Source organism: Chelonia mydas, chromosome 11 (genome assembly GCF_015237465.2).
Source record: "Chelonia mydas isolate rCheMyd1 chromosome 11, rCheMyd1.pri.v2, whole genome shotgun sequence".
Taxonomy (NCBI): Eukaryota; Metazoa; Chordata; order Testudines; family Cheloniidae; genus Chelonia; species Chelonia mydas.
Genome location: NC_051251.2, coordinates 32,366,625 through 32,391,360, shown reverse-complemented (window position 1 = coordinate 32,391,360; position 24,736 = coordinate 32,366,625). Strand labels below are relative to the sequence as shown.

The 24,736-nt window shown below is 40.4% G+C and overlaps 1 protein-coding gene across 14 annotated transcripts in view; it reads left to right on the top strand.

Annotated features, from left to right (window-relative positions):
• The window catches only part of BAZ2B (bromodomain adjacent to zinc finger domain 2B), a 277,531-nt gene that overhangs the window by 18,447 nt on the left and 234,348 nt on the right, over nucleotides 1-24,736 (top strand). For 2 of the 14 annotated variants that reach the window (XM_043524903.1, XM_037913209.2), the window contains exon 2: nucleotides 587-629. The exons of the other annotated variants lie outside the window; for them this stretch is intronic. The gene's annotated coding sequence lies outside the window, so the exon portion shown is untranslated. The remainder of the gene's footprint in view (nucleotides 1-586; nucleotides 630-24,736) is intronic. 14 annotated transcript variants of the gene reach the window in all.

Genomic DNA, 24,736 nt, shown 5'->3' with positions numbered 1-24,736 from the left:
ACCCAGTACTTGGTCGCAACCCGCAGTTTGAAACCCATTGGTATAGATGTGCTCCATGCAGGTATGTACAGGGAAAAGTATAACTTAAAATTTTATTAATTTACCATTCAAAGGTAAACTATATCAGCTGAGCTCTGTTTCTAAAATTAAAATATTTTCACTCAATATATATCCATTCTTCACACAAATAGCTCTGCTTTTTGTGTGTGAATAATGTAAAATATTGCACACTCTTGGACATATTTGTGATTCATTTCACAATGAAGTTGGCAGACTTAAATGTTTCTTTTTGTAGATGAGGAAATGCAGAAGCATGGTAATATTTTGCAGCTGTGGGTTGAAATGGAAAAATATTTGCCTGAAGAAATTTCCTTTAACTTGGAAAGTTAGTTATTATTCATAATTCTCTGCTTGTTTTTCTAAATCTAAGGCACCACTTTAATAACATATTTTAGTAGGTGAAAATAGAATATTGTAATTCTAGACTTTTTTTTATGATGGAAGCTGTATCTAAATGGTTGTCGTAGTATTTAAATATTTTCCTTTCACAGCAGGAGCTGATCTTTTTAAATTTTTTTTTCTTTAGGGCTATTTAAAACAAACTCAGACAGCAAAGTTGAACCATAAAGGTAAAAAATTTAATCTATTTGTCATCCTAAAAAGTTAGTCTGTTTAGACTTAATAATAATATACTTCCTTGCCACATCCTGAATTTAGGATTTTGTGTTTGCTTTGCAACACTTGAAGTCACAGCCATCTGAAACAATGCAAGGGATGCAGGAATGAAATGTTGCAAGGAGAAAAGAATTGGCAGGACCTTGTTCTACCTTTGTTACAAGAATGCATTAGCATTTTTTAAATCTAAATGTATATTCTTTTACTGGTGTAGGGGTGTGGGTTTTTAAATTTTGTTTCGAAGTTTAGATTTTCGAAAAGGCATCTAGCTTTAAAAAAACTTATCTTACATTACATAACACACCTAAAAAAACCCAAAACCTGATAGAGTTGTACTGGCAACAGTTAACTAGATTACACATTAGATGATGAACTAATATTTGATTTCACTGGAAAATAATTCTAGTAGTTCTTCAGTAAAACAAGTTTGTTACCGAAAGGTACTGGTTATCTTGCTGTTTGTAATTTGGTAGTGCCAAGAAATCTCTGTCATGGACCAAGACCTCATTGTAGTAGGCACAGTTTAATAAACAAAACCACAAAAAAAAAAAAAAAAAGAGAGAGAGAGATGGTTCTTGCCACAAACTGCTTACAGGATGCTAGAAAGTAGTAGTAATTAAAACTCAGGGTGGTAACATATTTGTTTTAAGCATTACATAACAATGCTGCAGCTGTTTATTACCTATGTGCCTTTTGATGGCCATGTCATAGAGTAATATTGAAATCTGGTTTGAAGAAAGCCCTGTGGTCACCCCACCTGACATATACAGGGGTCTGTCTTGACTCTTGTATTGGATAATATGGAGATGAAACAGAACTTGAATTAATAGTGTAGAACTTCACCAGAAGAAAAAATACATGATACTTACTATAAAAATGTTAGTTTTTTTCAGTTGATTGGTTAAGGGTACATTTACACCAGTAGTTTTCAACCTGCGGCCTGCATGCAGCCCAATTAACACACAGCTGCAGCCCAGCAGTGTGCTAAAAAAACCCGGATCCTGGCTGCGGGGGGGGGGGGTCCAGGTTCCAGCTGCCCAGGCCTGCGGCTCCGCTCTTGGCCCTGCTCTGAGGAGGGGTCTCAGGGCTGGGGGTGCTGGGCTTAGGGGTCTGTGGTTCTCAACCTATGGCCTACAATTATAAATAGGTTGAGAACCACTGGTCTACACATAAAATGCTGCATCGGCACAGCTGTAGCGTTTCAGTGAAGAGGCTGCTATGCCAATGGGAGAGAGTCTCTCATCAGTGTAGTTAATCCATCTCCATGAGAGGCGGTGGCTATGTCGACAGGAGAAGCCTTCCTGTTGACAGCATTGTCTACATTGTGGGCTAGATCAATACAACTGCGTTGCTCAGGGGTGTGGATTTCTCACATCACTGAGTGACTTAGTTATACTGCTATAAGTTTATAGGGTAGACCTTGACTAAGACAAAATACACTCGAGTTGAAACTGATACAATACAATGATGGAGCCACTTCTATATTGAGTTGTACTCTTAAAAAAAAAAATTAAAATTTAAAAGCTGTCTGAAAAGACACTAGATTGCTCTTTATCTGCAAATAACGTTCATACGCTGTTGAGGTTGCATAGTTAACATAATTGTTCTAAAAATCAGGAAATGGAAAATGGTATTGCTTCTATAGAATAGTTAACTTTGGTCATGTTTTATATCTCTAGTATTTGATGCTATATGTTTATTACAAGAATACTGGGAACTGAGAATACTACATATCTGAAAGTCTGTGGATCTGTCTGTCCATCTCCCACCAGTGTTTTAACACATTTTGTCCTTGCCTATCACAACACACTCAGAATCAGGATCATAGCATGACTTTTCTTTTTTGCATTTCTTAACTTCAACTTCAATAATGCATTTAACATATTTTTAAAAAAGAACATATTAGGCCTGAATTACTAAAGCATGTGTCTAATTCTAGGCACTTGAGCAGTCTTCACTGAAGTCTTTGGGATTACTCATGTGCTTAAAGCTTGAGTATATTGATCTTCTGAGGCCTTAACTTTCCCAGTTCTTTACATAAATGTAAAAAAGCTGAAAACCCTCATTAGGTTTCTTTAAAATGTAAAAGCCACATATATAAATAAAGTGAAACTGACCCCTGAACAGAGTGACCGCATAAGACCTATGCATCATGTAAGTATTGCTTAAAGCCACAATTCAACAGAGCATTTAAGCCTATGCTTAAGTCCTACTGAAGTCAATTGGATTTAAACAGTTGGTTAAAGTTAAGCACGTACTTGTGTGTGGGCTGAATTGGGTCCTGTTTCTGCTGAAGTGGAATTTTAAAGCAGTATGTAAGCCTTATGTGATACCACTGCATAGAGGTGAATAAGCTAAGTAGTGTATCCCTAACATAAGTATGTCCAATTTCTTAAGCCATGATTCTGCAAAAACTCTCACACGTGTTTAATTTCATGTACAGGAGAAGTCCCATTGACTCCAAAGGAGCTAATTTTACGGAAGTCTTGGCATGATCAGGGCTTTACATTGTATTAGTCATATTAGTAAAAATGACTTAGGTGAGGATGGGTTATCATGATCAGATCTTAGGGTTTTTTTAAACAACATTTATGCTTACGAATGCATGTTATTAACAGGTTAAATGTGCACCTTTAAAGGAAAATGCATATGTATAGTGCCATAGACAAGTTGTTCTCAACCAGGGGTACATATACCCGTGGGGGGTACTTGGAGGTCTTCCAGGGTTTATATCAACTCATATAGATATTTCCTACTTTTACAACAGGCTTCATAAATAGCCCTAGCGAAGTCAGTACAAACTAAAATTCCATACAATGACTTGTTTACACTGCTCTGTGTACCATATACCAGGGGTGGCCAAACTGTGGCTCATGGGCCACATGCAGTTCTTTTACTGCTAAAGTGCAGCTCGCGGAGCCAGCCCTCCCCATTCTCCACCTACTAGATGTGTGGGGGGAGCTCGGGATCTCTGCCTTGCAGAGGGGTGGTGGGGTAGGTGCGTCTGCCCAGTGGTGGGGCGGGGGGTCTTGGGCTTCAGCCCTGCGGGGAACACCTGCCGGGGCTTGGGGCTTCAACAGGAGTGGGGCTGAAGCCCTGAGCCCTGGCAGGTGCCTCCTGTGGGGGTGAAGCCTGGAACCCTGTTAAGTGTGCCCTGGCTCTCGACCTTCCGAAGACTGTTGTATGTGGCTCCAAGTGTCAGTAAGTTTGGCCACCCCTGCTATACACTTAAGTACACTCTTTTTATTCAAATTCGTTTATTTTATAATTGTATGGCAAAAATGAGAAAGTGAGCAACTTTTCAGTAAGAGTGTGCTGTGGCACTTTTGTATCTTTGATTTTGTAAGCAAGTAGTTTTTAAGTGAGGTGAAATGTGGACTACTCAAGACAAATGAGACTCTTGAAAGGGATGCAGTAATCTGGAAAGGTTGAGAGCCACTGCCATAGACAGCCCTGCAGGTATGTACTTGAGATGGCTAGCCTGTGCCATTGCTGCTGCTGCCTGCACTACAGTGTCTATGCTGCTGTTTTTAGCGAGATGAGCTGGGAATCACACCCTTCGCTTCCAGTGTAGGCGCAGTCTGATTGTCCATTGGAAAAATGAACTGTGCATGTGAAGCCTCAGACTTAATGACATTTTCTGTTGTGCGTATGCAATAGCCTATTTTCAGTCACTGATAACTTGAATACTATTCACACAATTTTGTTTTTCAAATGTGGTTGTGGACCTCAGTGAAAACTACTTATGAACAGATTTCAGCCACTTTTTAATGTTGTGTTGCAGGAGAAAAGATTGAAGTGTGTGTAGTTTTTGTTTTGTTTTTTAAATATGGAAAAAGCATGCCTTTCCTTGCCTTCATAGAACTAAAGCAGTGTGAAGGGATTTTGTTCAGACTTTCCACAAAGATTCATCTCTGCCTGGAGTCAAAGCATGAACATTTCAACACAAAAAATAATTTTTCCAGGAAGTTATCAGGTGATGAAAACGGGCAGCCACCGTCACTTAGTACTAAGCCAGTTGTGATTGGACTATGTGGACTTACTACTTTACTCCTGGAGGAATTCTGCGCCACTGTGCATGCACAGAATTTATATCCCCCACGGATTTCTTTGCTTCCCCGCAGAAAAATTACTTTCTCATTGGGAAGCAAAGGAAGCCACAAGAGTGGTCATGAGATCCTCCCAAGCTGTATGTTTCGGGTGCCCAGGGCAGCCAGCAGAAAGATAAATCACTGTGGGGCAGTAGGTAGGACTGGGGAAGACCCGGCTGGTGTCTCCTATGTTGTGCCAGGCTCAGCTGCTAGTCCCAGCTGGGCTGGGGAGGATGGGACTTCCTCTTCCCTTGCATGGCACCCTCAGATTTTTCCGCCAGCTGCAGGAAGTTGTGCAAACTCCCCCTGCCCCACTTCCTACACCCATCGCTCCTCAGCTGCAGGGGGAGAGATCCCTGTAAGGGGAGCTGCTCCCCCATCCGCCCAAACCCGGTGCATCCAGACCCCCTCATACTCAGACCATCCCACTGAGCCTCGCTGCCCCGTACTCAGACCCCCATGATGCACCTGAAGCACCCCAATGAGCCACCTGCACCTCACTGAGCCCCAATCAGTTGCACCTGGATCCCCACCCACTGATCCTCACTCCCCCAGCATCTGGACCCCCACTGACCCCTGCACACCCAGAACCAACTTCACCTGGACCCCCCCGCAGAGTCCCATTACCATTGCACTCAGAACCACCCAACAAGCCCCTGTGCATCCAGATACTCCACTCCCCCCGATCCCCCACTGAGCCGCCTGCACCCAGATTGCCCTCACAGAACCCTCTCAACCCACACCCAGATACCCCACACTAAGCCCCTTCACACTTGGATCCTGCCTTGCTGAGGCAGTCTACCCAGACCTGCTGCACCTGGCACGGAGGGGCAGGGCGCTGGGGTGTTTCTGGGGCAGGCTCGGTCCTTGCTCTGTCAGGGTTGGGTGCAGCTTCACTGCTGGGTTCATGTCCCGGGGGAGAGCTGCACAGTGATCTCTGACCTCTGTGCAGCCAGTGGCCTGTGCTCCCCAATGCCATGCCGGAACCTCCACATTTATTTGACAAATAAAATTTGCAGAATTTTAAAATATTGTGTGCAGAATTTTTAATTTTTGTGTGCAGAATGCCCTCAGAAGTAAGATATGCATACCCAGTGTTCATAGTGAGCCTATTAAGGATATGAATTGATCCCCATTAAAAATACATTGGACATATGGAGTAGCCCTGTTTTTAAAACTAAATACACATTAGGTCATCTTGCTTCTACCAGATAACATGTATTTTAAAATCTCCTTAAATATGCATTTTTCTGATGGCTGAAGCCTCCCAAGTAGTAATAAGTGCTGTTTATTCATTTTGTTTTTTAAAACAGAAATTGAATGCCATTTTTTTTGTTTAACACAAAACATCTCTGATGAAACTGAGAAAAAGTCAGTAAATTCAGCAATATCCGATATACCAATCGGAATGTCAGGTTATATGCCTCATATTGTGGCATTTGTCCCTTAAGTTATGATTACATGCTGTTTTTATTCTTCCTATGCATGCTCTATTCTTTTCTTCTTTGCCATCCCAAAACAGTACAAATGTCAGAAATCTTGTTTTTAAGTGTTACCTTCCTGTCTTCTTTATTTTTTGTATGAGAATCTTTTAATGTGTATTTTTATATAGAATAGGGAATGCAAGTATTGGATGCTCAAGATTGATCTTTAGAACTTAAATTGTTTCTATTTCCTCCTTTTCCTTCAAAATACAGTAAAGTTAACTTTGATGGATAAAAAAACCCCATAAATTACTTAATTGACATGCTGTTAGTAAAAAGTTAATTACATATTTAGCTATAAGTAATATATAGGTAAAGTTTCCTGTAGTGAAAATGTCATAGAATAATTTCCAAACTGTAGAGTGTGTGTGTGTGTGTGTGTGTGTGTATGTACGTATGTATATTTATATATCGGACGCGTGTGCACACACCATAACTAAATCACAAGTTGCCATTGCTACTCCTCCAGGATAATATTAAAGAATAAAACTGTTGCACTGATGTGAGGAGCCAGCTTCACTTTATGAAATGAGCAAACACAGTATGCACTTTTCCAGAAGTTTCATTTTAGTTTGAGACTTCAGAACAAAAATCTGTGTTTCTTCAGGAATGCCTTGTAAAACTGGTTGTGTGCATGGTTGCCATATGCATAGCTGATTGTGATTTCACTAATAAAAGTAGGTTTTTTTCATTTGAATCAGTCACTCTTATTCAAACTAAAAACATGTATTTTTAAGTCTTCCTTTTTACAGCCATTCATTTTAATACAAGTGATATTTGGCTGGATTCAATGATACAATGGATTTTACTTTATTCACTTTCATCTTTTAAACTGTAAACCAGATTACCGAAATTCAGACTTGTTTGACAGATTTAAACAAACCTTTACCAACTGATGCTTTATTATCATTTAAATCATATTATTAATAGATGCTTGAGCTAACCAACTTTTGCTAACATTTGGAAAGGAGTCATACACCACTCCTATTACTGATTAAAACATTCATGAGATATTGAACCCAAAATTCACAGGTTTCAGTGGGGTAGCCATGTTAGTCTGTATCAGTAAAAACAATGTGGAGTCCTTGTGGCACCTTAGAGACTAACAAATTTATTTCGGCATAAGCTTTTGTGGGCTATAATCCACTTCATCAGAGTGGAAAATACAGTAAGCAGGTATAAATATACAGCACATGAAAAGATGGGAGTTGCCTTACCAAGTGGGGGATCAGTGCTAACAAGGCCAATTCAGTTAGGGTGGATGTGGTCCATTCCCAACAGTTGACAAGAAGGGGTGAGTATCAACAGAGGGAAAATTATTTTTTGTAGTGGCCCAGACACTCCCAGTCTTTATTCAAGCCTAATTTGATGGTGTGAAGTTTGTAAGTTAATTCCAGTTCTGCAGTTTCTTGCTGAAGTCTGTTTTTGAAGTTTTTTTTGTTGAAGAATGGCAACTTTTAAGTCTGTTGTTGAGTGTCTAGGGAGATTGAAGTGATCTCCTACTGGTTTTTGAATGTTACAATTCTTGATGTCTGATTTGTGTCCATTTATTCTTTTTGTGTAGAGACTGTCCAGTTTGGCCAATGTACATGGCAGAGGGGCATTGCTGGCACATGATGGCATATATCACATCAGTAGATGTGCAGGTGAACGAGCCCTTGATGGTGTGGCTGATGTGGTTGGGTCCTATGATGGTGTCCCTTGAATAGATATGCGGACAGAGTTGGCAGCGGGGTTCGTTGCAGGGGTTGGTTCCTGGGTTAGTGTTTTTGTTGTGTGGTGTGTAGTTGCTGGTGAATATTTGCTTCAGGTTGGGGGGGCTATCTGTAAGCGAGGACTGGCCTGTCTCCCAAGGTCTGTGAGGGTGAGGGATCGTCCTTCGGGATAGGTTGCAGATCCTTGATGATGCACTGGAGAGGTTTTAGCTGGGGGCTGTAGGTGATGGCTAGTGGCATTCTGTTACTTTCTTTGTTGGGCCTGTCCTGTAATAAAGCATCAGTTGGTAAGGGTTTGTTTAAATCTGTCAAACAAGTCTGAATTTCGGTAATCTGGTTTACAGTTTAAAAAATGAAAGTGAATAAAGTAAAATCCATTGTATCATTGAATCCAGCCAAATATCACTTGTATTAGGTGACTTCTGGGTACCCTTCTGGCTCTGTCAATCTGTTTCTTCACTTCCCCAGGTGGGTATTGTAGTTTTAAGAGCGCCTGATAGAGATCCTGCAGTGTTTTGTCTCTGTCTGAGGGATTGGAGCAAATGCAGTTGTATTTTAGGGCTTGGCTGTAAACAATGGATTGTGTTGTGATGTGGTCTGGATGAAAGCTGGAGGCATGTAGGTAAGTATAGTGGTCAGTAGGTTTCCGTTATAGGGTGGTGTTTATGTGACCATTGCTTATTTGTACTGTATTGTCCAGGAAGTGGAATCTCTTGTGTGGACTGGTCCAGGCTGAGGTTGATGGTGAGGTGGAAATTGTTGAAATCCAGGTGGAATTTCTCAAGGGCCTCCTTCCTGCGGGTCCAGATGATGAAGATGTCATCAATGTAGCGCAAGTAGAGTAGGGGCGCTAGAGGACAAGAGCTGAGGAAGCGTTGTAATTCGCAGTAACTTAGTCATTCTTCGGCAAATCCAAAGTTTTGCCTCTCTAATGATTGTAGGAAGTTTGTCCTGTAAATCATGGTGGTTTTTATATGATTTGAAATAAAAGCATTTGTATGATAGCTTGTGGATTAATAACTTTTAAAATAATTATTTTAATTTTTTTACTTTTTAAATGTACTTAACCAAATTAATAACTGTTTTACACAAAATTCGTTTAGAATATGCTTATTTAACAACCAGTAACACAGGTGCGATGAACAATGATTTCGAGCTACAGAGGCCAAAGATTTCCCCAAATTATGCAGTTGTTATCCTCTCTACTTTACTTCCAGTTTTTCTTCTTAGGTGAGAATTTTCTCCTCTTAATTTCACAGGCACAATGAGCCAAATTCATCCTAGTGTAATTCCATTCTTGTGGAGTTGCAGAAAGGGTAAATTTAGTGAATAAATAGTAATACTTTCTAAGATAATGAGTTCCCATATTTGTCTTCTCTAAAATCATGTAATAACCATATCCCTTTCTCACAAGCAGATATGGCTTTAACTTCCAGTGTAACTTAGTCTAGGCAAGTCCCGTGAAGCCTCAACTACTGTTTAGTCCATTTTGGTTCAAATTAAGAAGATAATAGTATCAACTTGTTCTAAAGCAGCACTTCGTATGTGTCCAATACGTTGTATTTAATCAATTTAAGATCTGATTAGTATTTTCCCTAAGCAGTTAGTATCAAGACAACTAATGTGTGCAATTTCCGTTTAAACATGGTGTGCACGCTTATGTAAAATGGATATTACTTTAATAGATGTATCTCTATAGGCATGTCCTGGGGATTAATTCACTAGTGTTTCTAAAGTGTCCTGGGGGACCTCATGTGGAAAGTGCTGTAGAAATGTAAAATACTGTGAATGCAAATTTGAAGATACTGTGTTTGAGTAAATATGACGTTCATAATAGTGTGTGTGAAATTTACAAAATTCATGAAATTGGCAAATAGTTTTTATTATTTTAATCTCCTCACAAGAAATATTTTTAAAGGGGCTTCAAACTCTGTAGGGATGCCTACCAAGTCCTTGGATTCCACACTGTACTCCTTTCTAGTTACCGGCCTATGGGCTCATCCTTTCTTGAATTCCTGCTTCTCTGTTCTCCTTCACAGACTACATCCACAGTCACATTCAGGAAAGCTTCCAGAGATGTGGTTTCATGTTACAGAAGCTTCTGGTATTACTATATTTTCTCTGTTGGCTGGTTTCAGAACAGATGTATGTGACCTCCATGATCCTGTTTGCTTCTGAGGTTTTTTTCCTGCCTTTCGGAGTAGGTGTCAATTGTTAAGTGGAGGTGAATCCCCGCCTACTTTTCTTCCATCAACAAGTGAACTTATATTAAGGAACTCTGTTTTTAGGAGACCAACAGATTGTAACTTCCTCTTCATTTGTTTACAAAAGAAATGGTATATCGTACCTTAGCAGACCTTTCTGCGGTTACAGCTTTCTTGCATGAAGTCTTCAGGTGTGAATAGACATTTAAGGTGAAACTTTCAGAAGTGCTTAATATTGAGCTAAATCTATTCCCATTGAAGTCAATGGTAAAACTCCCTTTGACTTTATTGAGAGAAGAGCTAGTTCAGCACCAAGCACTTTAGAAAATTCCATTCTTTATCTCAGTCACCAGTTTTGAGAAATGCAGGGGAAAGGATTTTAGCAAGAAACACTACATGCAGATTCTAGGTGCAGGCTAGGTGCAAACTCTATGTTTGGGCCCTGATTCCCTCTCTGTCCCTCAGTGAGTTCTGTATTACCTCCCATCAGTTTTTCAATGTGCTCTCTCTTCTCTCAAGAGTTTTTTTTTTTTTTTTTTTCTCTCAAACCCAGAGCAAATTCATTTGTGACAGTTACAGGTTCACCTGTCAGCCCTTTGTCTTAGCAAATACTTGGGTCAAGCATGTGCTTGCTTCCTGAACCTGGGCAGCCACGGGTGGGAGGTGGGAAGTGCATCAAAAAGTGAACGTTATAACCTCCCAAAAAACAGAGTAGAAGTTTCTTTTAATAAATAGCCACTAATAAAATCTGCAGGCTCACTGTTCCTGTTTGCACTCAGCCATAATCAAAGGCATGTGGTAGGGCCTTTGTCATCTTGCTCAGGCAGTAGGTTAAAAATATGTGAGCAGTCTGAGGTAAAATTTCATGGTTATCACTAGTTCTTTCATTTTAGTCCTTTGTTTTTATACTTTTGTTTTTGTAATTTACCCCTTTTTCTCCTCCCATTTTACTAGGCAGACAATATAGCTATATAGTTTATGGCCAAGACTTACATTATCAATGCTTCAGGAATTAGCTCCTAAGGAAAGAGGAGGGGATACAAAAACAATGTCTAACCTGGCATCTGAGAGCATGGTTTCTGCCAAATTCTGTTTGCTGGCTAGAGGAGCTGGAGTCCCTTATTTATTTTCCAACTCCAATTTCCAGAGATGTTTCATACTCTACCTGGCTGCCATGATATTGCCAATAATTTTTTTGGTAATAATATTGTACGGTCAGTTCTACGAATACCATGTGAAAAATTTGTGTGTGCAGCTCATGTTGTTTTGAATTAGTTGCTAGCATAACCCTTCACCCATTAGCAGAATTAAACAACTTTATAATAGAAATAAATATAAACAGGCATCTGTGTTACAGGGGAGAAGTGAAATCTGTCTGAGGCACATAACGCTTTTTGTTCAGACTAGTTTGTTTTTGAGGTGGTTTATCTCAGATTGTTTTAATGAAGGTTTTGACTCTTAGTGTATCATACTGACACTGATTTGCACTTGCATGCAGATGCACAATTTTTACCTGGGATGTTGGCCAACTAAATACAACTTGCAAAGAGTTTGAAATTACATATTGTATAGAGCTGGATTTTCTAACTTCCTTATGCACTGGAACAGGTGAAAATTAAACTCCAGTACAACCAAAGGGGATCATCCACAGGCTAAAATTATTTTGATCAAATATGCTTCCAAATTGGATGTTGGAAATCATCCACAAGCATTTTACCACTGGTAAACCTGTCTTATCTAAAAGTCCGTGCTATACAGTGTCCTACAGATGACTGTTTTAACTACTGTAGAGAACTTCAGAAAGTTGTTCAGAAATCTGTAATCCTGCTACTTTGTGTTAGTTCCCACAGGCAACCCTGTTGTAATGCATTTTATCACAAGAAGAGAAGACAGAATAAACCTTTTGAATTAAGAAAATTTGCAGGTGTGGAAAGACTTCCTTTACCTCAGTTTATCTTCTGTTGTGGGAGAATTCCAACACAGAGAGTCTTAGTAACTTGCAAACAAATCTTTTTGAGTGCTTCCTACACCATAAGGGAAACTAGGCCTTCAGCATGTAACAAGCTAATCCTGTTGCCTGGTCTGAGAGCAAAAGTTTTGTTCCCTGACATGATGCAGCTAAAGGCAAGCAAAGCATGCATTCTCTTCAGAAGTGACTCCATTGACGCCAATGATGCAAAACTGGTGCAAGTGAGAAGAGAGTTAGTGGATTTTTTTGTTTTAATTTTTTAAAAAATCTTTCAGCCTATATGCTCTTCAGGATACTGGTTCTGAATTTGGCAAACTTCAGGTGTACACAAGACTTCACTGAACACAGTGGCCAAAGCTTCCACAACAAAACATGCAACCAAGTGACACTGAAATGGAGATGGAAGTATTTTATGAATCATATCTATGTCCCTCTTATGTCTCTTAACCATTAGATGTTTCTCATGACTCCAGTCAATCAATCATAAGTGTAAATGACACTGTGTCCTAAGTGCAGTAGAAACAGTAGTTGTCTTGTGCCACAAAAAGGTTATTTTCCTCTTATTGGGGAAAAGGTTAGTGTACCTCTACTCATCTATCATAGACTTCTACCATGTACCTTTAATTGTCATGTTTATTAATGCTTTGATCCATTGAAAACCTTCTGTTGTACCAGTAGTGTAATGTGATACGAATTTAAGCCTCAAAAAGAAAAAAAGGCCCTTTTAAGCCAGTTGATATATATATATTTTTTTATACTCCTAATGGCATTTTGCACCAAAAAATAAAAAATACTGAGCACGATATTTTAAAATTCTGCAAATTTTATTTGTCAAATAAATATGGAAGGTCCCGCATGGGATTGGGGAGCACAGGCCACTGGCTGTACAGAGGTGGGAGATCACTGTGAAGCTCTCCCCTGGGACATGAACTCAACAGTGAATCTGCACCCAACCCTGACACAGTGCAAGGACCGGGTCTGCCTCAGAAACACCCCAGGGCCCTGCCCCTCCATGCCAGCTGCTGCAGGTCTGGGCAGGCAGGCTCAGCAAGACAGGACCCAAGTGTGGAGGGGTTTGGTGTGGTTTGAGAGGGTTCTGAGTGGGGCAATCTGGGTGTGGGCAGCTAAGTGTGGAATCCGGGTGCTGGGGAGATCTGGCTGCACAGGGGCTTGTTGTGGGGTTCTGGGTGCAAAGGTAATGGGACTCTGCATGGGGGTCCAAGTGAAGGTGGTTGGGGCTCAGTGGGCGTCTGGGTGTGGGGGGAATAGAGCTCGGTAAGGGGGTCTGGATGTGTGTGCAGGAGGTTAGTGAGGGTCCAAATGCAGGGGGAACCAGGTGCAGCTACTTGGGGCTTGGTGGGGTGGGGTTCCAGGTGCGGGTGGCTTGTCATGGTGGTCCAGGTGCAGGGGAGTGGAGCTTATCGGGGGGTTCTGAATGTGTGCGGGGGTGAGGCTCAGTGAGGTATGAGGGGGTCTGGATGCATGGAGGTTGGGAGGATGTGGGAGAAGCTCGCTGTACAGGGATCCCTCCTCCTGTAGCTGAGGAACGATGGGCGTAGGAAGCGAGTGTGTGTGTGTGTGTGTGTGTGTGTGTGGTTTGCACAGCTTCCTGCAGATGGGGGAGAAATCTGGGGTGGGTTTGATCTGGCCCTGGATGCCATGCAGGGGAAGAGGAAGTCTCATCCTTCCCAGCCAAACCGGGACTAGCAGCTGATCCTGGCGCAGGGAAGGAGCCATCAGCCAGGTCTTCCCCAGTCCTGCCCCCTACCCCATGCTGATTTACCTCTCTGCCAGCTGTCCTGGGCACCCGAAACATACTGTTGAGGAGAGTCGCATGGCCGCTCTTGTGGCTTCCCTTTGCTTCTTCCTCAGAAAGTCATTTTTCTGCGGGGAAACAAAGAAATCTGCGGGGGCCATAAATTCTGCACATGTGCAGTGGCCAAGAATTCTCCCAGGAGTTTTTTTTTTTTCCACTAAAACATGTTACCTAGAGAATTTTATTTGTAGTAGCTACCTCTTCAGATTACAATTTATCAAGTTCTAATACCTCATACCCAATTTCTCTATTTCAGGGGTGGGCAAACTACGGCCTGTAAGCCGTTTTAAGCTGTTCTGCGAGGCACACCATGTGGCTCGGCCCCGCTCCGGCATTCCAGCTGGGGCACTGGGTCGGGGCCGTACCATGCGGCTCCCGGAAGCCACGGCATGGCCCCACTCCGGCTCCTATGCGCTCCAATGGGAGCTGCAGGGGAGGTGCCTGCGGATGGGGCAGCGTGCAGGGCCGCCTGGCCGCGCCTCCGGATAGGAGCCGGAGAAGGGACATGCCGTGGCTTCTGGGAGCTGCATGGTGCGGCCCCGACCCAGTGCCCCAGCTAGAATGCTTAATAATTTTATGAAACGCTACTGTTTAAACAGTGCTAAACCAGAACTAAGGTGGCCTATTTGAATTACAAGAGTTGTTTAAAAATTCAAGAGGTATATTTTGTTTACCTCTTCATCTTCACATCCCAACACATCTTACTATTACCTTATATATATTGCATACTTTAGTTTGTTATATAAGGCTTTTGTTAAAATGCTACTCCCAATATGAGGCTGTATCATTCCGGTTTAAAAGGGAATTCCCTCTGTATAATGCATCCCCTACAATCTTCAAAATACTTAAATCCCAAGGATAGCTTTATAAAGAGTGACTATTGTGACTATGATACGTGGTTTAGGGTTTGGTGTTGCCATCTGATGGTTGTACTGTGGGATCACTATGTGACAAAGGAGAGTTGGTGGTCTCAAGTCAGTTCGTAGTACAAAATGTGTGTACAGTGGGCAGCTGAGGTGGCTGTCTTAGCAGAAAGATCAGGAATTTAATGGGTATGGGTCCTTAATGACCTGGATGTCAAGAAGTGGCCGTCTCAAGTTACAGTTAGGTCTCTTTGGTGGATCTGTGTGAGGAATTTGCACAGCTGTCGCCTGTGCTGTGGGTAGATGGAGAGCAAAGTCCTCACTCTAGTACTTTTTTCAAGTGCTACAATTCACTTTTGCTTCTTTAAAAAAAAAAAAAAAAAAGGTGTACAGGAAGAAAGAGATGGATGGACTGGAATGAGTTATATTTTGGTGAAGGAACCTAAATGTTTTCTAAGGCAGAAATACCCTTCAATTTCTATAATCTCCAGGTGTGTTTCTGCTGTCTTTCACTTTGACTGACTGGTTAACTTTTGAGAAACCAGAGATGTAATTTCATAGGAACATTTAAATGGTTTGTTTACCAACAGGGAGTAAACAAACTTGTTTTTGTATTTTGTCGGTGATGTGGATATAGGTAGAAATATGGTCAGACATAAAGCGGATTTAAACGTAATTACATTTGTATTAACACTTATTACATTTATTAACCAATTCACTTACAATATCACTATGGTTAAGTAGGTGCCCTCCCTCACAATTTGTAGGTGTGGTTAGTTGAGATACAGGGGATACCTCCAATTTTTTTTGAGAGGTGCAGATAGATTTACAACTTTAGTGGACTAGGGACTGAAGTAATTTGTCTTTGGTACAGACCCGAGAGAAGTGCCTCTGTGGAGATAGATAACTGTTCATTAGTAAGGCTATTAATCTATTATTTTTCCCCAAAAGAAAAGGAAGTTGTTGTTCAGGGTGTTCTGGCAACATGGAGTAGAATAATTTATTTTTTTTTTTGTTTACTTGATCCATTCTGACTCCTAATTTAATTAGATCTTAGTAATCCTCTGTGTTTTGAGAATAGAATGATAAGCAACTTTATAAACTACAACGAATATCTGGAGCACCTGAGTTTAGGGTTGCAGTGTTGATAAAGAGATTTCAAAAATAAAGGTAATGGCTTGCTGATATATGTTTTGTAAAGACAGGAAAAGCTTGGGCTTTTTCAGTCTCAATATCCATGATCAGAATGGGCAGCTTTGTACCACTCTGAGTTGTTGTTTTCATTCTTTTTAATTTATTTGTTCCATTTTCTCACTTTCTGACCCTTTTTTGTCTGTTTAGTTTTCTTAAGTTCTTTTTTTTAAATACTCTATCTCCTTGAATTAAAAAATTATCTTAAAAAAGAAGCATAAATCAGAACTGCCTTCTCTTTCTGTCTGTTTCTTATTACCTGGCCTTTTCTTCTTGTTCTCCCCTATACCCCCTACCTCTGCATGCCTGCATTTCCCCTTTATCCTGCTTGGCCTTCTCAGAGCAAGACTACACTACCTTGCTACATTGGCACAGCTGCACCAATACAACTGTGCTGCCGCAGCGCGTCTAGTGAAGATGCGCTACGCAGATGGGAAAGCGCTCTCCCGTCGGCATCATTACTCCACCTACGTGAGAGACGGAAGCTATGTCGGTGGGAGAGTGTCTTGATGTAACTTGTGTCACTCAGAGGGGTGTCGTTCTCATGCCCCATAACAACATAAGTTACATCGACTTAATGGTAGTGTAGATCAGTCATCAATGTTACTTCTCTCTGCCAAAGTGACTGAATGAGCTGATAAGACGCTTTATGTCAGGATTGCCCACTGATCATAGGGTCTTCATGCTGGCCTGGAAAATAAGCATTTTTTACAGATAAGACACTATATAATAAAAAATAAAGGAAGTTTGTGGAGCAGCCTGGTGGCTTTGTGGTTAGTGTCTTTGTTTCATTGTGCTTCCCTTGTTTGTCTGTCTTCCTGTTGACTCTTTATGTTCTCCTTAGATTGTAAGCATCTTTTATGTTTGTACAGTGCCTAGCACAATGGGACGCTGGTCCGTGATAGGGGTTTCTAGGTGCTGATGGGCTGCCAATGGAGGTCCTTTCAGCTTGTGCAATGAAAAGTGTAATCTCAAAAGAGGAAGGTGACCCATTGATATCACTGATGGGGAAAGCCCTACACTGTAGACTAAACCTCTGTCATAGCTACTCCTACTTTCCAAGGAGGACAGGATGGGAATTCTGTCGGAGACCATCAATATTGCTCCTTAATTGAGCAATATGTTCATTATTAGGTAAAAGAGAGGACTCCTTGCCTGTAGGGTTGTGTGTATTACTTTTGACTACACTGGGTAGCAGAGACTGGGACCAGAAATAAAATTCAGGCCTCCCAAATGGCAATGGGAAACATCTGTCTACAGGGAGCTGACCAGCCTTCATTTCTATTTGTATTTTTTTTTTCTCTCTTAGTTTTTACATGCCAGGTCAAATGGTTTGGCTTCTTCTGATACTTTTTGGCTCTTTCTGATGCTTGAATTGGCTTTTCCTTTGGCTTTGTTTCCTGCCTGACTGACAAGCGATGATGTTTCCTGAAGGATGGACATTTTTTGTCTTTATCCTCATTATACAAAGGCCCTACAAATAATTTAAATCTTAATAGAAACCTCCATGAAGATGTTGTCTATCTTCCTTAGTGCTACAAAAGGCCAAATTAAAGTTAATGCAAAAAGTTTGTTCATCCAGCCCAGGACAACGAAAGAGATTATTTGAAGTGGACACAAAGATACTGATGTAATTTTGGAAAGTGAATTAACTCGGCTAGAAATGTTATTTTAGCATAAAACAGTGAAAGGAAGAAGAAAAAAAGAAAGAAAGTGCCCTTGAAGTGAAAATCAATACAAACAGGATAAAAAGAAAAATTCTCATCCACTTCTTACAGCATGCGCATAACCATGGTGTGAGTGATTATACAAAGGTCTAACTTTCATTAGCCAAACAAGGGTATGATTGGAACAAAGTTGTGTTCTCCACACCTCTTGTAATGTAAGCTTGAACAGGAGTGAGGAATCTAGGATTAATTAATGAGGATTAATCTTGACCTGCTAACGCATGTGAAAACTACAAACTGCCTTGTCTTCATTAGAGAGGCAGGGTGATATCCTTTATTGGACCAATTTCTGTTGGTGAGGGACAAGCTTTTGAGCTTACACAAAGCTCTTCTTCAGGTCTGGGAAATGTACTCGGGCTATGTCTACACTACATATTTGGTATAACGTGCTTCGTTCAGGGGCGTGAATAATGTACAACCCTGAGCAACGTAAGTTATACCGATGTAAGCACGGTTGTAGACAGCGCTATGTTGTTTAGAGAACTCCTGTTGACATAGCTACTGCCTCTCACAAAAGCAGGAGTTATTAAGCCAACAGCAGAGGTCTCTCCCATTGGCTTAGGGCATCTTCACCAGAAGTGCTACAGCTGTGCAGCTGTAAATGATGTAGCATAGACATAGTTTCAGAGTGTCACAGCTAAATACAAGGTGGAACAGATTGTTTAGCATATGTAGTTAACACGTATTTCACAGGACCATTCAAGGTGAAGTGGCATGTTAGGCTTTTACCTTGTGTTAGTTACCATGTGTTCACTAACCTGGTAAGCTAGTGAAGACACAAAGCCTAACTGAAAATTTTGGTTTAACTGACTTGTTCAGTGTCATGTAAGAAGTCTGTTGCAGAGCCAGGAATAGAACAGAGCTTTTCTGCGTAGCATTCACCTGCCTTCACCAAAAGAACAGCCTTTCTCTACTTGTAATTCCCTGCCTCATTCTTTATGCACCTTCCAACTTCTAGATTAGATGAGGCAGAAATCATACACGTGTGTGTGATCTCCTGGTAATCATAGATCCCCTTTATCCTCTATCTTAAAAAAATATATAAGTAATTAAAAATAATTGGACCACTAAATAGTCTCTTAAACAGTAACCCGTGGAACTCTTTGCTTTGCTTTTTGATCCCAGATTAGATTTTACAGTAAGGATGAAGTGTCTTATTAAGAATGGCCATAGTAGGTCAGACCAATGGTCCATCTAGCCCAGTATTCTGTTGTCTGTCAGTGGCTGGTGCAAGATGTTTCAGAGGGAATGAATAGAACAGGGCAGTTATTGAGTGATCCAGTCCGTTGCACAGTCCCAGCTTCTGGCAGTCAGCAGTTTAGGGACACCTAAAGTAAAAGCTTGTTGAAGTCTTATCCTATACTAACTATGGTGGTAGACGGAGGCTAGGTAGGTCATCTGTACTGCACCACTATTGGTACTGATAGTATTCTTCCTTTCATTTTGTATAGCAATTGCAATAGTAGTTAATCAACATGTCTGTCTTTCACTGCTTTGGAGATGGCTGTGGCAGCATGCTTCTTATCTACCAACTGTACACAAGTGACATGTATGGAAGGCTGCACAGAGAGGATGACATTTCTTTTACTCTGTACAGAATGTGCTTGCCAGTCCCGACATGCTGAGTCAGATAAAAATTCTGTCATGTCCCTGGAATGTTGAAGTCAGTGAAAACTGAATTCAGTGATGCAAAAAAGCTTTCAGCATTTTCAGACAAACTTTCCCAAAAGATCATTTTTCACAAGTCTTGAATCCTAATCAAAATATCTAATCATGATGTAGACCTTCTTGTCATTGCTGACATCATTACTTTCATCCATCATAACAGCAAAAGGTCCTGATCTTGCAAGGTTCATGGCTTGACTGTGTCAGATGTGCTGACAGAGCTTTGATGATGCACACAGCTTTTTGTCCTTCCACAGGGAAATATTTTTTTGGTAGCTGAATCTGAGAATATCTTCTTGTCAAGCTTTGTGACATGGTCAGCAAAGTGAATAGTAGCAACACTTCAACATTTGTAACTTTTTCACTGAATGATTGTTGAGTATTTTAAAAAGCATTTCTGTTTCTCTGGAAAGGTAATGACGCTACACTACTGACGTGTTTTGCAGCAACACGAGATATTGCTTCAGGTGTTGATTCCAGAACTGCCAGTGTAGATATTTTTGTAGTATCGAACACCACACATTAGAGACCTGTGTGTGTGTTTTAACTGAAAATGTTTCACCTCATTCTGGAAGAAATTTTGAGCTATACAGACAACAACTTTTAGGACTTGGGGTCAAATTTTTCCCATGTATTATGAGGTTTTCCTTTTACTTATTATTTGTATTGCAGTAGTGCACAAGAGCCAATGAAGTTAGTGGCCCCATTATGCTGGACACTGTAGAAGCACACAGCAAGACACACGGTCCTTGCCTCACGTAGTTCACAATCTGTTTTTCAAAGATTGTTTAAAATAGGGCTGTCAATCGCAGTTTAACTCACGCGATTAACTCAAAAAAATTAATCACAATCAATCGCACTGTTAAACAGTAGAATACCAATTGAAATGTATTAAATATTTTTGGATGCTTTTCTACATTTTCAAATATATTGATTTCTGTTACAACACAATACAAAGTATACAGTGCTCACTTTATATTCTTATTTTTTATTACAAATATTTGCACTGTAAAAATGATAAAAGAAATAGTATTTTTCAGTTCACCTCCTACAAGTATTGTAGTGAAATCTCTTTATCATGAAAGTGTAACTTACAAATGTAGATTTTTTTTTTTTGTTACGTAAGTGTACTCAAAACCAAAACAATGTAAAAGTTTAGAGCCTGCAAGTCCACTCAGTCTGTCTTCTTGTTCAGCCAAACGCTAAGACAAACAACCTTATTTACATTTACGGAAGATACTGCTGCCTGCTTCTTATTTACAATGTCACCTGAAAGTAGAACAGGCGTTCGCTTGGCATTTTTGTAACCGGCATTGCAAGGTATTTACATGCCAGATATGGCTAAACATTCGTATGTACCTTCTTGCTTCGGCCACCATTCCAGAGGACATTCTTCCATGCTGATGATGCTTGTTAAAAAAATAATGCATTAATTAAACATGTGGCTGAAAGCCTTGGGGAAGAATTATGTCTCCAGCTCCGTTTTACCCACTTTCTGCCATATATTTCATGTTATAGCAGTCTCGGATGATGACCCCGCACATGTTTGTTTTAAGAACACTTTCACAGCAGATTTGACAAAATGCAAAGAAGATACCAATACGAAATTTCTAAACATAGCTACAGCAGGTTTAAGAATCTGAAGTGCCGTCCAAAATCTGAGTGGGACAAGGTGTGGAGCATGCTTTCAGAAGTCTTAAAAGAGCAACGCTCAGATGCAGAAACTACAGAACCCGAACCACCAAAAAAGAAAATCAACCTTCTGCTGGTGGCATCTGACTCAGAGAATGAAAATGTACATGCATCGTTCCCTCTGCTTTGGGTGGTTATCGAGCAGAACCCATCATCAGCATGGAAGCATGTCTTCTATAATCATGGTTGATGCATGAAGGGACATATGAATCTTAAGCGCATCTGACACGTAAATACCTTGCAATGCCAGCTACAAAAGTGCCATGCGAATGCCTGTTCTCACTTTCAGGTGATATTGTAAACAAGAAACAGGCAGCATTATCTCCTTCAAATTGTAACCAAACTTGTTTGAGCGATTGGCTGAACAAGAAGTAGGACTGAGTGGACTTGCTGGCTCTAAAGTTTTACATTGTTTTATTTTTGAATGCAGTTATTTTTTGTACATAATTCTACATTTGTAAGTTCAACTTTCATGATAAAGAGATTGCACTACAGTACTTGTATTAGGTGAGTTGAAAATACTATTTCTTTTGTTTTTTACAGTGCAAATATTTGTAATCAAAAATAAAGTGAGCACTGTACACTTTGTATTCTGTGTTGTAATTGAAACTAGTATATTTGAAAATGCAGAAAACATCCAAAAATATTTAAATAAATGGTATTCTATTGTTTAACAGTGCGATTAATCGAGATTCATTTTTTAATCGCTTGACAGCCCTAATTATACATTTTATATGTTAAAAAAGTACCAGAATGTGATTGTTTAAAGGGCTGAAGTATTAAAACTTGCTTATACTACTGGAGGTTTAGCTAGTAGAATGACGTTATCTTAATTTTGTGTCATGAGTAACTTGCAAGTATTAGGAAGCTAGTGAAGACATGCCCTAACTCCCGCTTTTGGCTGCTGATTATCTGATGTGTAGAGCAGCCAGCCACAAAACTGGCCCAATCTTTGTCATGTCTTTCCTTGATTTGCCTTTGCTTACTTTTGCTATACTTTTTTTCTTCTTGGTTTCTGTCCTCCGTTTCCTTGTCTCTTGCTGTTTTTCTCTCCTTTTGCTATTCTGTCTCTTGCTCCCCCCCCCCTCTTTTTCGTTTGGTGGGCTCTTCAATATTAACAGTCTGAAAATAGCTGATTACCTACTGAGTTAAGACCCCCTATAAAGCAGGTGTCTGGGGGTGGAGTGGGATATAGGTGTTTAAGGTGACCAGACATCCCTATAAAATTGGGACTGTCCTGATTTTTAGTCCTTTGTCCTGCGTCCCGACCAATGCACAGTCAGCATGCCATTTGTCCCGATATTGTGGCTTTGGCCACTCCAGCGTTGTTTTTTTGGCTTCGGCAACTCCGCTCCGGCCTCCCCCCCCCCCCCCCCCTTTTTTTTTTCTTTTTTCTTCCCCCATGTGTCCCAATATTTTGTCCGTTTCATCTGGTCACCCTATAGGTGTTTTGCTCAAATAGTATCTGTCCTGGAGAGCCTATCCCAATAAGCATTTCAAGCCCAGATTTATCCAAAATAAAATACAATAATTTTTACATCAGTCAGTGGCTCCATAGTTAATGCCAAAAAAAAAAAAAAAAAAAAAGCTTTCTTCCTGGTGCTTTGTCACTTGGCCTGCTGATGAACATCAGTGACTTTTGTAGGTATGTAATTTAAAAAATTACGCTTTTTCATTTTATTTTTATAACACTTACTCCACATTAAATAACGTAGTGCAGCTTCGCCCTTCAGTACTTTTTCTTAAAATCGGCATTGCCTGCATTTTAAAAAATCCAGATTACAGTAGTTACATTAACCAGAATAATCCCTCTAACTCTCTCTCCTGAATGAGCTCCTTCCATCTTTCCTTTTCCAGTCCTGTACAAGTGATAAAAACAGAATAATGAAATCTAGGTTTTCTTACTAAACTGGAAAGTAATACAAACCAATCTATGCTAATTTCAATTAACATATAAAGATATTTTTAAATTGTGTATGTAATTATCTAATTTATCCCCCCCCCCCCCCCCCAACCATTCTGAACTTCTGGGATTCAGCTGAAGTGGAACCCTGATCTGAGTTGCTAATGGTTTTGTAAGTCCCAAAGCTGACTGACTACCCATCTCTAGCTTTTATCTCATATAGTCAATTAACTCTTCGTTCTTACAACAAGAGATGAATTGACCTTCTAGCTGAGGCAAGTAAGTATTTGGTGGGGAAAAAAGTTTTTCTCCTTTGTGCCTGTCACCTGATGGGCCTCTGAGATGTGAAATTCCAGAAGAGCAGAGGAAATGGAAGTGGTGATAGTAATCAGGAAACTTTTGGTCCTAATCTAAAAATGAGAAACTCGTTTAAATCTATTAGTGGGGACAACCTTGGCATTTTAGCACTTGTTCACTTCCAGTAGTGACACCTTCTTGGAAGGTACGGCAGAACCTTTCAGGACTTACTGATAGGTGACACTGCATGCCAGCACAATGTGCCAACCAGTGCTACATCTCTGCTTTGCTGATGCAGCATCTACTTGGGAGTCTAGAGGTGAAGAAGGGACGCGCGCGCGTGTGTGTGTGTGTTTCATGCTCTTTAGGGGAACTAATCTTTGAACTGAACACTTAACTGAGATGAATGGTGGATGTTTACCCCTCTCGAGCTATGTTAATAATAAGCACACAAGACAGTAGTGCACTGATTTATAGAATGAAGGATTTATTTGCAAGTGGAAAGGCTAAAAACCTTTAAACAAAATCTAAATTTTAAAGACTGATACTCTGCAGAATTTCAAGATTGTTCATACCTGTGGAATTCTGCACCTGCCCATGTTATGCTTGTTGCTGAAGTCTTCAGTTGAGATTTTAAAGTGTGCTGTTGAACTCCTGTTCAGTAATCTGTTTCCAGGGGCAGAGGAGATGGTGGGATTTTTGGTGTTGATGTCCTCCATTTGTATACCTGCATTCACTGTTTTTAAGAAAAAAGTGACCCAAGAGCTGTTATACTAGTCTATCATGCAAGGATCTTTTGTTCCGTGCTGAGCTGAATTCATTTACATCTGCTAAATTGCACTTAATATCTTACCATACCCACGTTCCTCTTTATCATCCATACTAATTTCTCCTTCACAGTTTACTATTCTCTGTTGCCCTTCATATCATATTGTAGCTTTCTTGTATTATATTAACAGTTCAGGAGAGCCCATTATCTTCAGTAGCCTGAGCCAGTCTTTGTCTCCCTTCTAAAAAGTCCCTTGTGGTTTCCAGATACCGGCAAAAGATGAACTGGGAGATACAGTTTTAATAACCTATTGTGGAAACTCTTCTCTTGTAAACTATCATAAAGTGGTTGGCTTATGTTGTTTGTGGCATCACAGCAGCAATTTCCTGGCTCACTCTTGTGTGTTAAACTCTGACTTTTAATAACTTGTTTTCTCAAATTACCTGTTGGGCTAAAATTTCTGAAATGTTAGTTCAGCCCAAGAGAGTGGGGTTTTTTGTTTTTGTCTAGTTATTCAGTTGTTTGGCAGCTTTCCCTTCTCTCCCTCAAAACAGTCCTAAAAGCAAGTCTATACAGCAGCTGGGAGATACAGTTCCCAGCTTGGGTAGAAATACTCAAGCTAGCCCCTAAAAATAGCCACATGGCTGTGGTGGCATGGGCAATAGCTTGGAACTA